Raw genomic sequence first — 13,033 nt, 5'->3', positions numbered from 1 at the left:
GGCTGAGGCAGATGGATCACTTGAGGTCAGGAGTTCAAGACCAGACTGGCCAACATGGTGAAACCCTGTCTCTACTAAAAATGCAAAAATTAGCCAGGTGTGGTGGTACACATCTGTAATCCCGGTTACTCGGGAGGCTAAGGCAGGAGAATCACTTGAACCTAGGAGGCAGAGGCTGCAATGAGCCAAGATCACACCACTGCATGCCAGCCTGGGCAACAGAGCAAGACTCTGTCTCAAAATAATAATTAATAATAATAATAATAATTCTAAGAATCCTAAAAAAAAACTGGATGTACACCACAATTTATGTATAAGGTGATTTATCACAGCATTCTTGGCAACAGTGAGCAACTGGAAGTAACCTAAGCCATCAATAATAGGACAGGACACTAGATCCATGGAACCATATCCTGGGCAGCCACTAAAATGGCAGTGACGCAGAATTGCGTGGGGAGTTTGAATGTGGTTGTGTAGAGTGACTAGTCGACTTTATTTGATTATTTGTACCCTTTCCAAATTTTCTACAATAAAAATAAATAATTCTTGTAAATAGGCAAATAAGTATTTTAAATAATTTACCTTTGCCTAAGGTCAACTGGTCTAGAATCAAATGAAGCTGCACTAAAAAGCTTATTGGTAAGTCATCTGTGATTCAGATATAATGAATGCCTGGTGAACATCCTAGGGGGTCAACTTGTTTTCTACCGTCTCCTTTCATCCTCACCATACTCCTGAGTTTGGTATTGTTATCCCCAATGTACCAATGAGGTCTCCGGCTCAGTTGGTGGTGACTTGGTCAAGGTTACATCATAAGCTTAAGTGAAAGACATTAACTCTGACCAAGGTGTTGAAGAAGACTTTGACCTCGGCCAGGCGAGGTGGCTCACGCATGTAATCCCAGCACTTTGGGAAGCCAAGGCAAGTGGATCACGAGGTCAGGAGATCGAGACCTTCCTGGCTAACACAGTGAAACCCAGTCTCTACTAAAAATACAAAAAAATTGTGGGCCGGGCGCGGTGGCTCAAGCCTGTAATCCCAGCACTTTGGGAGGCCGAGACGGGCAGATCACGAGGTCGGGAGATCGAGACCATCCTGGCTAACACGGTGAAACCCCGTCTCTACTAAAAAAATACAAAAAAAACTAGCCGGGCGAGGTGGTGGGCGCCTGTAGTCCCAGCTACTCGGGAGGCTGAGGCAGGAGAATGGCGTGAACCCGGGAGGTGGAGCTTGCAGTGAGCTGAGATCCAGCCACTGCACTCCAGCCTGGGCGACAGAGCGAGACTCCGTCTCAAAAAAAAAAAAAAAAAAAAAAATACAAAAAAATTGGTGGGGCATGGTGGCAGGTCCCTGTAGTCCTAGCTACTTGGGAGGCTGGGGCAGGAGAATGGCGTGAACCCGGGAGATGGAGCTTGCAGTGAGCCAAGACTGTGACACTGCACTGCAGCCTGGGTGATGGAGTGTGACTCTGCCTCAAAAAAAAAAAAAAAAAAAAAAAAAAAAGAAGAAGACTTTGACCTGAAATTGGGAGCAGCGGAGATGTTTGTTAGAAGAGTTTGGGTGCATCAGGGACTATTTTAAGAGAACAAGAAGAACCTAGAGCATGACACAAGCATATTTGATAGGGCCTTTCCCACAATGTCCTGGGCAGTTTTGCTGTGGCATCCTAGGTGTGGCACCAAGAGTTGCACATCAGGATGTGTTATTCTTGTAATTTTTTTTTCTTTTTTTTTTTGAGACAGGGTCTCACTCTGTCACCCAGGCTAGAGTGCAGTGGAGCAATCTTGACTCACTGCAACCTCTGCCTCCCAGGTTCAAGCGATTCTCCTGCCTCAGCCTTCTGAGTAACTGGGATTATAGGCACCCACCACTATGCCTGGCTAATTTGTATTTGAGTAGAGGCAGGATTTGACCATGTTGGCCAGGCTGGTCTCGAATTCCTGACGTCAAGTGATCTGCCCGCTTTAGCCTCCCAAAGTGCTGGGATTACAGGTGTGAGCCACTGCTCCTGGCCATTGTTGCACATTTGAATATCATGAAGCATTTTCCTAGCTTGAAAGTAAGATAATCCATCACTACCTGTCTTCTTTTTGGTCTACCCTTCTCCCATCACGGGTTACATTTATATATCTGTCTTAGTCCGTTTGTGTTGCTATAAAGGAACACTGGGGCTGGGTAATTTATAAAGAAAAGAGGTTTATTTGACTCACAGTTCTCAGGCTATACAAGAAGCATGGTGCTGGCATTTGCATCTGGTGAAGGCCTCAGACTGCTTCCATTCATGGGGGAATGTGCCATGAAAAAGGAACAAGAGAGGAGGAGGGGCCAAGCCCTCATTAACAATCAGCTCTCACAGGGACTCATAGGGAAGACTCACTCACTCCCAAAAGAATGGCACCATGCCATGCATGAAAGAGCTACCCCCATGACCCAAACACCTCCCATTAGGCCAGACCTCCAACACTGGGGATCAAATTTCAACATGAGATTTTAAGTGGGGGCAAATATGCAAACTCTATCAATATCTTTTTTTTTTTTTTTTTTTTTTTTTTTTGAGACGGAGTCTCGCTCTGCCACCCAGGCTGGAGTGCAGTGGCTGGATCTCAGCTCACCGCAAGCTCCGCCTCCCGGGTTCATGCCATTCTCCTGCCTCAGCCTCCCGAGTAGTTGGGACTACAGGCACCCGCCACCGCGCCTGGCTAGTTTTTTGTATTTTTTTTTTTTTTTTTAGTAGAGACGGGGTTTCACCGTCTTAGCCAGGATGGTCTCGATCTCCTGACCTCGTGATCCGCCCGTCTCGGCCTCCCAAAGTGCTGGGATTACAGGCTTGAGCCACCGCGCCCGGCCCTCTATCAATATCTTAATGAGAGGTCAGCTTGATATCAAATAATGTAAATGTTAAAAGTGTCTCTTTATGACCAGGTGCGGTGGCTCACACCAGTAATCCCAGCATTTTGGGAGGCTAAGTTGGGTGGATCACCTGAGGTCAGGAGTTTGAGACCAGCCTGGCCAACATGGTGAAACCCCATCTCTACTAAAAATAATTAAAAAAAAAAAAAAAATTAGCTGGGCATGGTGGTGGGCTGTAATCCCAGCTACTTGGGAGGCTGAGGCAGGAGAATTGCTTGAACTCAGGAGGCAGAGGTTGCAGTGAGCTGGGATCATGCCACTGAACTCTAGCCTGGGCAACAAGAGTGAAACTCTCTCTCAAAAAAAAAAAAAAAAAAAAACAAAAAAAAGATGTCTATTTAAAGTTGCAAGTGGAGAGGCTTGACTTGGACAAAGTAGAAGGAGACAGGTGGCTCTATAACTAAAAACAGTCAGAGTGACTGCCTTTGGGACCCATCTCAATTTTTTTTCCCTAGACAGTCTTCAGACTTCAGTAAAATTAAGTGTGTGAGAGAAGACACTGGGCATATTGGCTTAGTTGAGAGAAGTGAACACCCTGCAAAATGAAAACTGGTGGGACTCCCTCCCAGCAAAAGCCCAGTCACTCCAGAGGGCCAGCAAGGGAAAAGCCAAGTGTTGCCTGGAAACCAGATGATATGATTTGGCTGTGTCCCCACCCACATCTCATCTTGAATTGTAGCTCACATCATGGGAGGGACCGGGTGGGAGGTAATTGAATCATGGGGGCAGGTTTTTCCTGTGCTGTTCTCATGAAAGTGAATAAATTTCATGAGATCTGATGGTTTTATAAAGGGCAGTTCCCCTGTCCACGCTCTTTTGCCTGCTGCCATGTAAGATGTGCCTTTGCTCCTCCTTTGCCTTCCACCATGACTGTGAGCCTCCCCAGCCGTGTGGAACTGTGAGTCCATTAAACTCTTTCATTTATAAATTATGCAGTCTCAGGTATGTCTTTATAGCAATGTGAGAACAGACTAATACACCAGAGTTCACAGAAATAATGCAAAGTAGTATTTCTGATGCCTTCATTCAAATTTTTAAAAATATTTATAAATTATCCAAATGACATAATCACATTTTCAAAAAGCTGAAAAATAGAGAAAAGCAAAATCACATACACAATCCAATGCCTAAAGCAACCATTGTTGACATTGTTGTGTCTCATCACTTATATACACCCACCCATGCTTCCCTGTCATGGTAGTCACCTTTGAATCCAAGCACTGCCACTTGTGGGCTGTGTGACCTTGGACAATCACTTTCTATCTCACTTCTGGCCACTCTCTATGAGACTGTGTATCCTTTCCTCTATGGGAAGCTGTGGGCTGGAAAACCACTCAGGGAATGCCCCAGGAGGCGGTGAGGGGCTGGGGGATGGAGGGAGACCTGCATGCAGATCGTGCAGTTGCCGTGTCCTAGCAGTTGGTCTCATTTAGGATTTCTCCGCCCCAGCACTCCTCCCAGGTGGGGCTGGATAATGCTTTGTTGCGGAGGCTGTCCTGTGCTTTGTAGGGTGCTCAGCAGTCTTTCCACTCTCTACTGCATAGCACATCCCTTCCCCAGTTTTTTGTTTGCTTGTTTGTTTGCTTGCTTTTTAAGACAACAGTCTTGCTCTGTTGCCTAGGCTGGAGTGCAGTGGCGCAATCTCGGCTCACTGCAACCTTTGCCTCCTGGTTTCAAGCGATTCTCCTGTCTCAGCCTCCCAAGTAGCTGGGATTACAGGTGTGTGCCACCACGCCTGGCTAATTTGTGTATTTTTAGTAGAGACAGGGTTTCACCATGTTGGCCAGGCTGGTTTCAAACTCCTGACCTCAAGTGATCCACCCACCTTGGCCTCCCAAAGTGCTGGGATTACAGGCATGAGCCACCCCACCCAGCCCCTTCCTCAGTTTTGGCAACTAATGTATCTCCAGTCATAACCAAATGTCCCATGGCTGAGACCCACTGGTTTAGTGGCAAGATTTTGAGGTCCTTTTTCAGGTGGCCATGCAAAAATGGGAAGAGCACAGTAACGCTGACCATTTTTTTCTTTTTCTTTTTCTTTGTTTTCTGAGACAGCGTCTTGGTCTGTCACCCAGAGCTGGAATGCAATGGCACCATCTCAGCTCACTGCAACTTCCACCTCCTGGGTTCAAATAATTCTCCTGCCTCAGCCTCCCAAGTAGCTGGGATTATAGTCATGTAGCTGGCCAATTTTTATATTTTTAGTAGAGTCAGGGTTTTACAACGTTGGCCAGGCTAACCTCAAACTCCTGACCTCCTGATCTGCCTGTCTCGGCCTCCCAAAGTGCTGGGATTACAGGCATGAGCCACCGTGCCCAATGTTGACCATTTTCAGGATGCGAGGCGTGCTCTCACTCAAGACATTCATGACAGAGCTGGAGACCCTACCGGCCCTTCCTGAGAGGGCTCTTCTGGGGACGCAGAGACTGTGGGTTCTGGCAGGAGGAATTTAAGCACATGCCCCTTCTCAGAGAGTAGGAGCAGGGAAGGGACCCTGTGAGATGCTCATGGACCTCTGAAGGGGACTCTAAGTCTGAGTGGCACCACCCTGTTCCTCAGAACCCTTTTCTGTACTCTCTCCCGTCCCTGAGAACCTCCCCTGACCTCAAGCTGAGCAGGAAGGTAGGAGCACGCCCTGCAGTCAGTCAACACCCACTTGGAACTGGGTTGGGAGACTGCTCCCTGTGCTCCTGCCCAGCACCTCCAGGTGTCCACAGCGTCCAGTGCTAGGCCCCTGGGTTGAAGCACAAGTCCCTTGATACCTTTGCTTTTGCACAGGTAAATGCCCTTCTTTCTGATGTCAGCCTTATGGCATTGGGGATTTTCCATATGAATCTGTCTTGAGACGAGGAGCAGGGAGTGGCCCTTCCCTGAGTCGCTGCTCTGGTGGACTCTGGGTTGGGCAGGCTTACTGAGCCCACTACTGCTCTGGTGAGCCCAGCACACCCACTGCCCTCAGCTGCCCCACCCCTGCCAGCTAGCCTACCCTCTCTGCTGGCCTTTTCCTCAGTACCTGAGCCCAGGCACGACCACACCGCCAGACCATATGCAGCAAATGTCATCTTCCCAGTGGTATCTCTACCTCCAACCAGTCTCTTTCCGAAAGTGCCATGACCCAAGGGAATGTCTGAATTTTAGTCATGGACAGAAACCAAAGGTCAAAATCAGACAGTATACCTCTGGCAGGAAGCAGGGAAGTGGTGAGACTTCCAGAAGCTCAATGGTGACCTTGGATCTACAGAGACGGGAGAGGGCCTTGGATAATGAAGGCACATGAAGTAGAGTGGGGTGTGCAGGACAGAGGCTGTGCTCAGGTGAAGGTGGTGGGGCCTGTTTGTCAACGTGTGATATCAGGCCCTGAGGGGCAGCCCAGGGCCCTGCTCCTGTGCACACTGATAGCTCAGCATCCACACCCTGGATAGAGACCTCCTGCTAGGACAATGTCAGGACTCGGTGGCCCAGCAGGCTTCTGGAGCAATGCTGGCCAAGTCCTTCCCTAAAGAGCATTTTCCATGAGTGACCCTGAGCTCCCCTGCCTACCACGTCTCCTTCAGAGAACCACAGTGCACAGGCACAGACTAAAGGCTCTTTGAAATCCTGCTGTGTGGCTGGGCATGGTGGCACCCTTCTGCAATTCCAATACTTTGGGAGGCTGAGGCAGGAAGATTGTTTGAGCCCTGGAGTTGTAGACCAGCCTGGGCAATATAGCAAGACCCTATCTCTACAAAACATTTTTTTTTAAATGTAGGTGCTCATGGTGGTACACACCTGTAATCTCTACTATTTGGGAGACTGAGGTGGGAGGATTGCTAGAGCCCAGGAGTTCAAGCCTGCAGTGAGCTATGATTGTACCACTGCCCTGCAGCCTGGGTGACAGAGTGAGAAGAAGGAAAGGGAAGGGAAGAGGAGGGCGGGAGAGGGGAGGGGCAGGGCGCAGTGGCTCATGCCTGTAATCCCAGCACTTGGGGAGACCCAGGCCGAGGCAGGCGGATCACCTGAGGTTAGGAATTAGAGATGGTGAAACCCCATCTCTACTAAAAATACAAAAATTAGCCAGGCATGGTGGTAGGTGCTTGTAGTCTCAGCTACTTGGGAGGCTGAACAGAAGAACTGCTTGAACTTGGTAGGCAGAGGTTGCAGTGAGCCAAGATGGTGCCACTGCACTCCAGTCTGGGTGACAGAGTGAGACTCCGTCTCAAAAAAAAAAAAAAAAAGAAAAGAGAGGAAAGAAAGAAAGAAAGGGAAGAAAGAAAGGGAAGGAAGGAAGGAAGGAAAAGGTTGAAAGAAGGAAAAGTATGGAGGGGAGAGAAAGGGAAGGAAGGAAGGAAGGAAAGAAGGAAGGAAGGAAGAAAGGAAGGAAGGAAGGAAGGAAGGAAGGAAGGAAGGAAGGAAGGAAGGAAGGAAGGAAGGAAGGAAGGAAGGAAGGAAGGGAAAGGTTGAAAGAAGGAAAAGTATGGAGGGGAGAGAAAGGAAAAGAAAGAAGAGAGAGAGAGAAAGAAAGAAAGAAAGAAAGAAAGAAAGAAAGAAAGAAAGAAAGAAAGAAAGAAAGAAAGAAAGAAAGAAAAAAGAAAAAGAAAGAAAAAGAGAAAGAAAGAAAGAAAGAAAGAAAGAGGAAGAGGAAAGGGGAAAGAAAGGGAAGAAAGGGAGGGGAGGGGAGGGGAGGGGAGGGGAGGGGAGGGGAGGGGAGGGGAGGGGAGGGGAGGGGAGGGGAGGGAGGGAAGGGAAGGGAAGGGAAGGGAAGGGAAGGGGGAAGGGAAGGGAAGGGAAGGGAAGGGAAGGGAAGGGAAGGGAAGGGAAGGGAAGGGAAAAGGGAAAGGGAAAGCAAGTTTCCTAGGCAGGACAACTCAGCAGAGCCATGGCATTAGGTGAGGATATGATGCAACAGTCCATGGAGGTTGTGGTTGCCAGGGAAAGGGGGCAGAGGGAGGTTGAAATACACAAAGTTTATTGGAGGATGACATAAATGTCCTGGAATTAGATAGCAGTGATGGTTCTATGACAAGTTTGTCCAACCTGAGGCCCATGGGCCACATGCGGCCCAGGACAACTTTGAATGCAGTCCAGCACACATTTGTAAACTTTCTTAAAACATTAGGAGATTTTTGGTGATTCTTTTTAGCTCATCAACTATCATTATTGTTAGTGTATTTTATATGTGGCCCAAGACAATTATTCTTCCCATGTGGCCCAGGGAAGCCAAAAGATTGGACACCCCTGTCATGCACAACATTGTAAATATACTAAAAATCTCTAAATTGTACACTGTAAAATGGTTAAAATGGTAAATTTTATGACTTGTGAATTTTTTTTTTGAGACGGAGTCTCACTCTGCTGCCCAGGCTGGAGTGCAATGGTGCGATCTTGGCTCTCTGCAGCCTCTGCCTCACGGGTTCAAGCAATCCTCCTGCCTTAGCCTCCCAAGTAGCTGGGATTACAAGCATGTGCCACTAGGCCCAGCTAATTTTTGTATTTTCAGTAGAGATGGGATTTCACTGTGTAGGCCACTGACTTCCTGACCTCAAGTGATCTGCCCACCTCAGCCTCCCAAAGTGCTGGGATTACCGGGCATGAGCCACTGCACCCAGCCAACTTGTGATTTTTATCTCATTTTTTGTAATTGCCTGTTTTTGTTTTGTTTTGTTTTGTTGTTTCATTTTGCTTTGTTTTTGAGACAGAGTCTTGCTATGTTACCCAGGGTGGTCCTGAACTCTTGGCCTCAAGAGACCCTCCTGCCTTAGCTTCCTGAGTAGCCGGGACTACAGACCAGTGCTAAATTTGCCCAGCTTAAATTGTATCTCAACATTTTGAAAAAAGTTAAAGACACTACAATCCATGGTGACCTGACAAGCAGGAGCCAGGGAAGTAAGCACCTGATAGCCCCACTCCCACTCCACTTTCCGGATTCCCGCTGGTGCCTCCTGCTGACATAACCCACCTGGGTCAGGGCGCTGACACACAATGCATTTGGATCTGCCTCCCAAGGGACACAGCAGGGTGGAGAAGTGCAAGGGTACACCTTGGGGAGTAAATAGAAGGATATTTAGTAAAGCTCCCTTGGGTAGCATTTTAGAAGTTTCTAGTAACATTGACACTGTACATGTAATGTAATTCAGCAGTTGTTGATACAAGTCAGGACCTTCCTGGGAAAGGAAGAAATGAGGGGGTCAGTTGGAGACCTCATAAAGTTCAGGTGCTGGGACGCACTAATTCTCCCTACTGACTCAGTCATTGAGTCACTTGACTTGTGACTTGAAGACCTGAAAAGAAGGAGTTCTGGCCGGGTGCGGTGGCTCAAGCCTGTAATCTCAGCACTTTGGGAGGCTGAGACAGGCAGATCATGAGGTCAGGAGATCGAGACCATCCTGGCTAACACAGTGAAACCCCGTCTCTACTAAAAAATACAAAAAAAAAAAAAAAAAAAAAAAAAAAAAACTAGCTGGGCGAGGTGGTGGGGGCCTGTAGTCCCAGGTATTCGGGAGGCTGAGGCAGGAGAATGGCATAAACCTGGGAGGCAGAGCTTGCAGTGAGCTGAGATCTGGCCACTGCACTCCAGCCTGGGCGACAGAGCGAGGCTCCGTCTCAAAAAAATAAAATAAAATAAAATAAAATAAAATAAAATAAAATAAAATAAAAGAAGGAGTTCTTCCATTGGACAGCCAAGCCCTGGCTGGTGAAGAGCAGATACCCTTACCTACAGGCCCATGGCAGACACAATACCATGTGCTCATCAAACTGATTTATTTTTCTCCTGGGCACACAGGAGAGCTATGTTTCCCAGCCCCCTAGCATCATGTCGAATTCTGGCCAATGGAATGCGGGGAGAAGTGATGTGTGCCTTTTTCAGGGGTGGCTCTTCAAACTTTTCATGCAACCTTCCATGTTCTCCCCTTGCCTACCGGCTGGCTGCATGCAGGAGAAGAGTCCAAGATTCCTGGGGACAGTGGAGTTACTGGATAGAGAGCTTGAATTCCTGACTCACTGCTTGCAGGAGAGCTGCTCAACTAGGCACATCTGGGTTGGACTTGGCATGAACCAGTGGTGAGAAATGAGGTCTCAAGCCAACAGCCAACGGGGAATTAAGGTTGGCCAACAACGACCTGAGTGACCTTGAAAGGGGATCCTCCTCCAGTTGAGCCTTCAAATGACTGCAGCCTGCTGGTGGCGCATTCCTGCAGTCCCAGTTACTCCGGAGGCTGAGGTAGGAGGATAGCTTGAGCCCAGGAGTTTGAGGCTGTAGTTATGACATTATGACTGTGCCTGTTAATAGCCACTGCACTCCAGCCTTGGCAACAGAGTAAGACCCCGTCTCTTAAAACAACAACAACAAAACCTGCAGCCTGGGTCAATATCTTGTCTGCAATCTGATGAGAGATACTGAGCCAGAACCCAGTTATGCTGCTCCTGGATTCCTGACCCTCAGAACCTGAGATAATAAATGTTTGTTGTTTAAAGCTGCTAAATCTGGGGTTAATTTGTTATGCGGAGATAGATAACTAATACAGTAATATAGTTCATTTGTCATTTTTGTTTGTTTGTTACAGTGGGTAAATCTTGGGCCCATTTTGGAACCTGTTTTCATTCACGGTGTGAGGTGTAGATCAAACTTTCTTTTTTCTTTTTTCTTTTTGAGACGGAGTCTCGCTCTGCCGCCCAGGCTGGAGTGCAGTGGCCGGATCTCAGCTCACTGAAAGCTCCGCCTCCCGGGTTCACGCCATTCTCCTGCCTCACGCCATTCTCCTGCCTCAGCCCCAAGTAGCTGGGACTACAGGCGCCCGCCACGTCGCCCAGCTAGTTTTTTGTATTTTTTTTTTAGTAGAGACGGGGTTTCACCGTGTTAGCCAGGATGGTCTCGATCTCCTGACCTCGTGATCCGCCCGCCTCGGCCTCCCAAAGTGCTGGGATTACAGGCTTGAGCCACCGCGCCCGGCATATCAAACTTTCTTTTTTCAAAAGAATAGCCAATGGTCTCAATAATATTGATGGAACATCCACCCTTTCCACAGACTTAAAATGCTACATTTCATTTACTACCTGTTGTATTATAGTGAAGCTGTTGGTGTCTTGGTATCTAGATTCTCTTCATCAGGATGGTACACAATCCCCAACCCCTTGCCCCTGACAGCTTATATTTGCTTTTTTTTTTTTTTTTTTGAGATGTTCACCTTCTCCACCAATGCCTTCAAGGCCCTCACCTTGAGGCTGGAAGACGAAGGTGAGGTCTGAGGCCTCCCGTGGCATAGCCCGTGTGAATATGGGGGAGCAAGCCTGGCTGAGTGTTCCTCCTGACCCGGCCAGGACACCGCCACGCACCCAATCCACCTTAAGTCCTGCTCGCCTTCCACGTGCAGCTGCTGAGGACAGAAGGAAAGTAAGCACTCCAGCCCGGCTCCGACTTCTCTGCCGCCCAGACTCCGCCTTGGCACCCGCAAGAGGAGGGCATCAGAAACTGACCCCCCTGGCACCTTCACCAATACCCCGTTACCTGCTATGTGCACCCGGACCCGAACAGATGCGCTCCCGCCTGGCTTAGCTCTCTGTGGCTGGTCTCCCTCCTTTTGGTCGTGCTCCTTAATTGGACTCCCTCCAAGGCACTGTTGGTTCCTCTTTTGTTTTATCTTGTTTTTTTTTTGTTTGTTTGTTTTTTGAGACAGTCTTGCTCTGTTGCTCAGGCTGGAGCGCAAAGATGGCAAGGTCTCCGCTCACTGCAACTTCTGCCTCCCGGGCTCAAGCGACTCTCCCGCCTCAGCCTCCTGAGCAGCTGGGATTACAGACAGCCACCGTCATGCCCAGCTAATATTTTTTGTATTTTTGTAGAGACAGGGTTTCACCATGTTGGCCAGGCTGGTCCTGAACTCCTGACGTCAGATGATTCCCACCTCGGCCTCCCAAAGTGCTGGGATTACAGGCGTGAGCCACTGTGCCCGGCCTTGTTGTCTTGTTTTTTTTTTTTTTTTTTTTTTTTGAGACGGAGTCTCGCACTGTCACCCAGGCTGGAGTGCAGTGGCCGGATCTCAGCTCACTGCAAGCTCCGCCTCCCGGGTTCACGCCATTCTCCTGCCTCAGCCTCCCGAGTAGCTGGGACTACAGGCGTCCGCCACCTCGCCCGGCTAGTTTTTTGTATTTTTTTTTTTAGTAGAGACGGGGTTTCACCATGTTAACCAGGATGGTCTCGATCTCCTGACCTCGTGATCCACCCGTCTCGGCCTCCCAAAGTGCTGGGATTACAGGCTTGAGCCACCGCGCCCGGCCAGTTGTCTTGTTCTTAAGGAAGATTCAGGCTCACAGCACAAGCATCGGATTGTAGAGGAGAAATTTCCCAGACAGAGAGCCTTTTAAAATAAAAATGTATCTCTTTGAATTACCATTTTGTTGCTACAGCAATGCTATAGCAATATGAGGAGCTGGTAGGGAGTGGGTCGGTATTTTTCCAAAAAGAAAGATGTCTTGGGGCGTATTAATTGCCCTGCCCAAATGTTCTCATTTCTGTGTGACCACATCACCAGCAGTTGTCTTCTATGTTGCTGTCTCACTTACAGAAATTCAGAAATGCTGGCATCATCAAGACATTCCCAATGATGAGATTTCTGGGTGATGTAAATCCACAAACTTTTAGGCTTTGCTTTAGTCAGGGCCCTGGCAGGAAAAAGATGATGCACTCAAACTGAGTAATTGGAGGAGACTTTGATAAGAGACTGTTTAGAAGCTTGTGTGCAGGGCCTACGGACTCCAGCAAGGGCTACTGCAGTGCCTCAAGGTTGGGAATAGCTTGGCCAGGAAGGGCGGGAGATGGGGAAGATTATGGAAGAGGAGAGTATAGTATATGGAGAGGGGTATGGCATTTGGTGAAGGGACACAACCAACTCATGGCAGAGGGCACAGCCCAGCAGGAAGAAAGCTGGAAATACTCACCTGTCCTCACTTGTTCCCTTCCACCCATCTCCTATGGTCCTTCCTGCTGGCCAAGCCCAACTGGAAGTGTTACAGGGAAGAGGTCTCAATCCACCCCCAAGAGAGGGTTCTTGGATCTTGTGCAAGAAAGAATTTAGGGCGGATCCATAGAGTACAGTGAAAGCAAGTTTATTAGGAAAGTAAAGGAATAAAAGAATGGCAACTTCATAGGCAG

At 48.4% G+C, this 13,033-nt stretch overlaps 1 protein-coding gene across 7 annotated transcripts in view; it reads left to right on the top strand.

The window, feature by feature from the left end:
• Window positions 1–13,033, top strand: part of SNCG (synuclein gamma) — a 389,209-nt gene that overhangs the window by 25,631 nt on the left and 350,545 nt on the right. The window contains exon 1 of one of the 7 annotated variants that reach the window (XM_050803900.1): window positions 454–457. The exons of the other annotated variants lie outside the window; for them this stretch is intronic. The gene's annotated coding sequence lies outside the window, so the exon portion shown is untranslated. Of the gene's footprint in view, window positions 1–453; window positions 458–13,033 lie in introns of those variants that run through there. 7 annotated transcript variants of the gene reach the window in all.

Source organism: Macaca thibetana, chromosome 9, assembly GCF_024542745.1.
Source record: "Macaca thibetana thibetana isolate TM-01 chromosome 9, ASM2454274v1, whole genome shotgun sequence".
NCBI lineage: Eukaryota > Metazoa > Chordata > Mammalia > Primates > Cercopithecidae > Macaca > Macaca thibetana.
The sequence above is the reverse complement of the archived record's forward strand: the minus strand, read 5'-3'. Positions and strand labels throughout refer to the sequence as shown.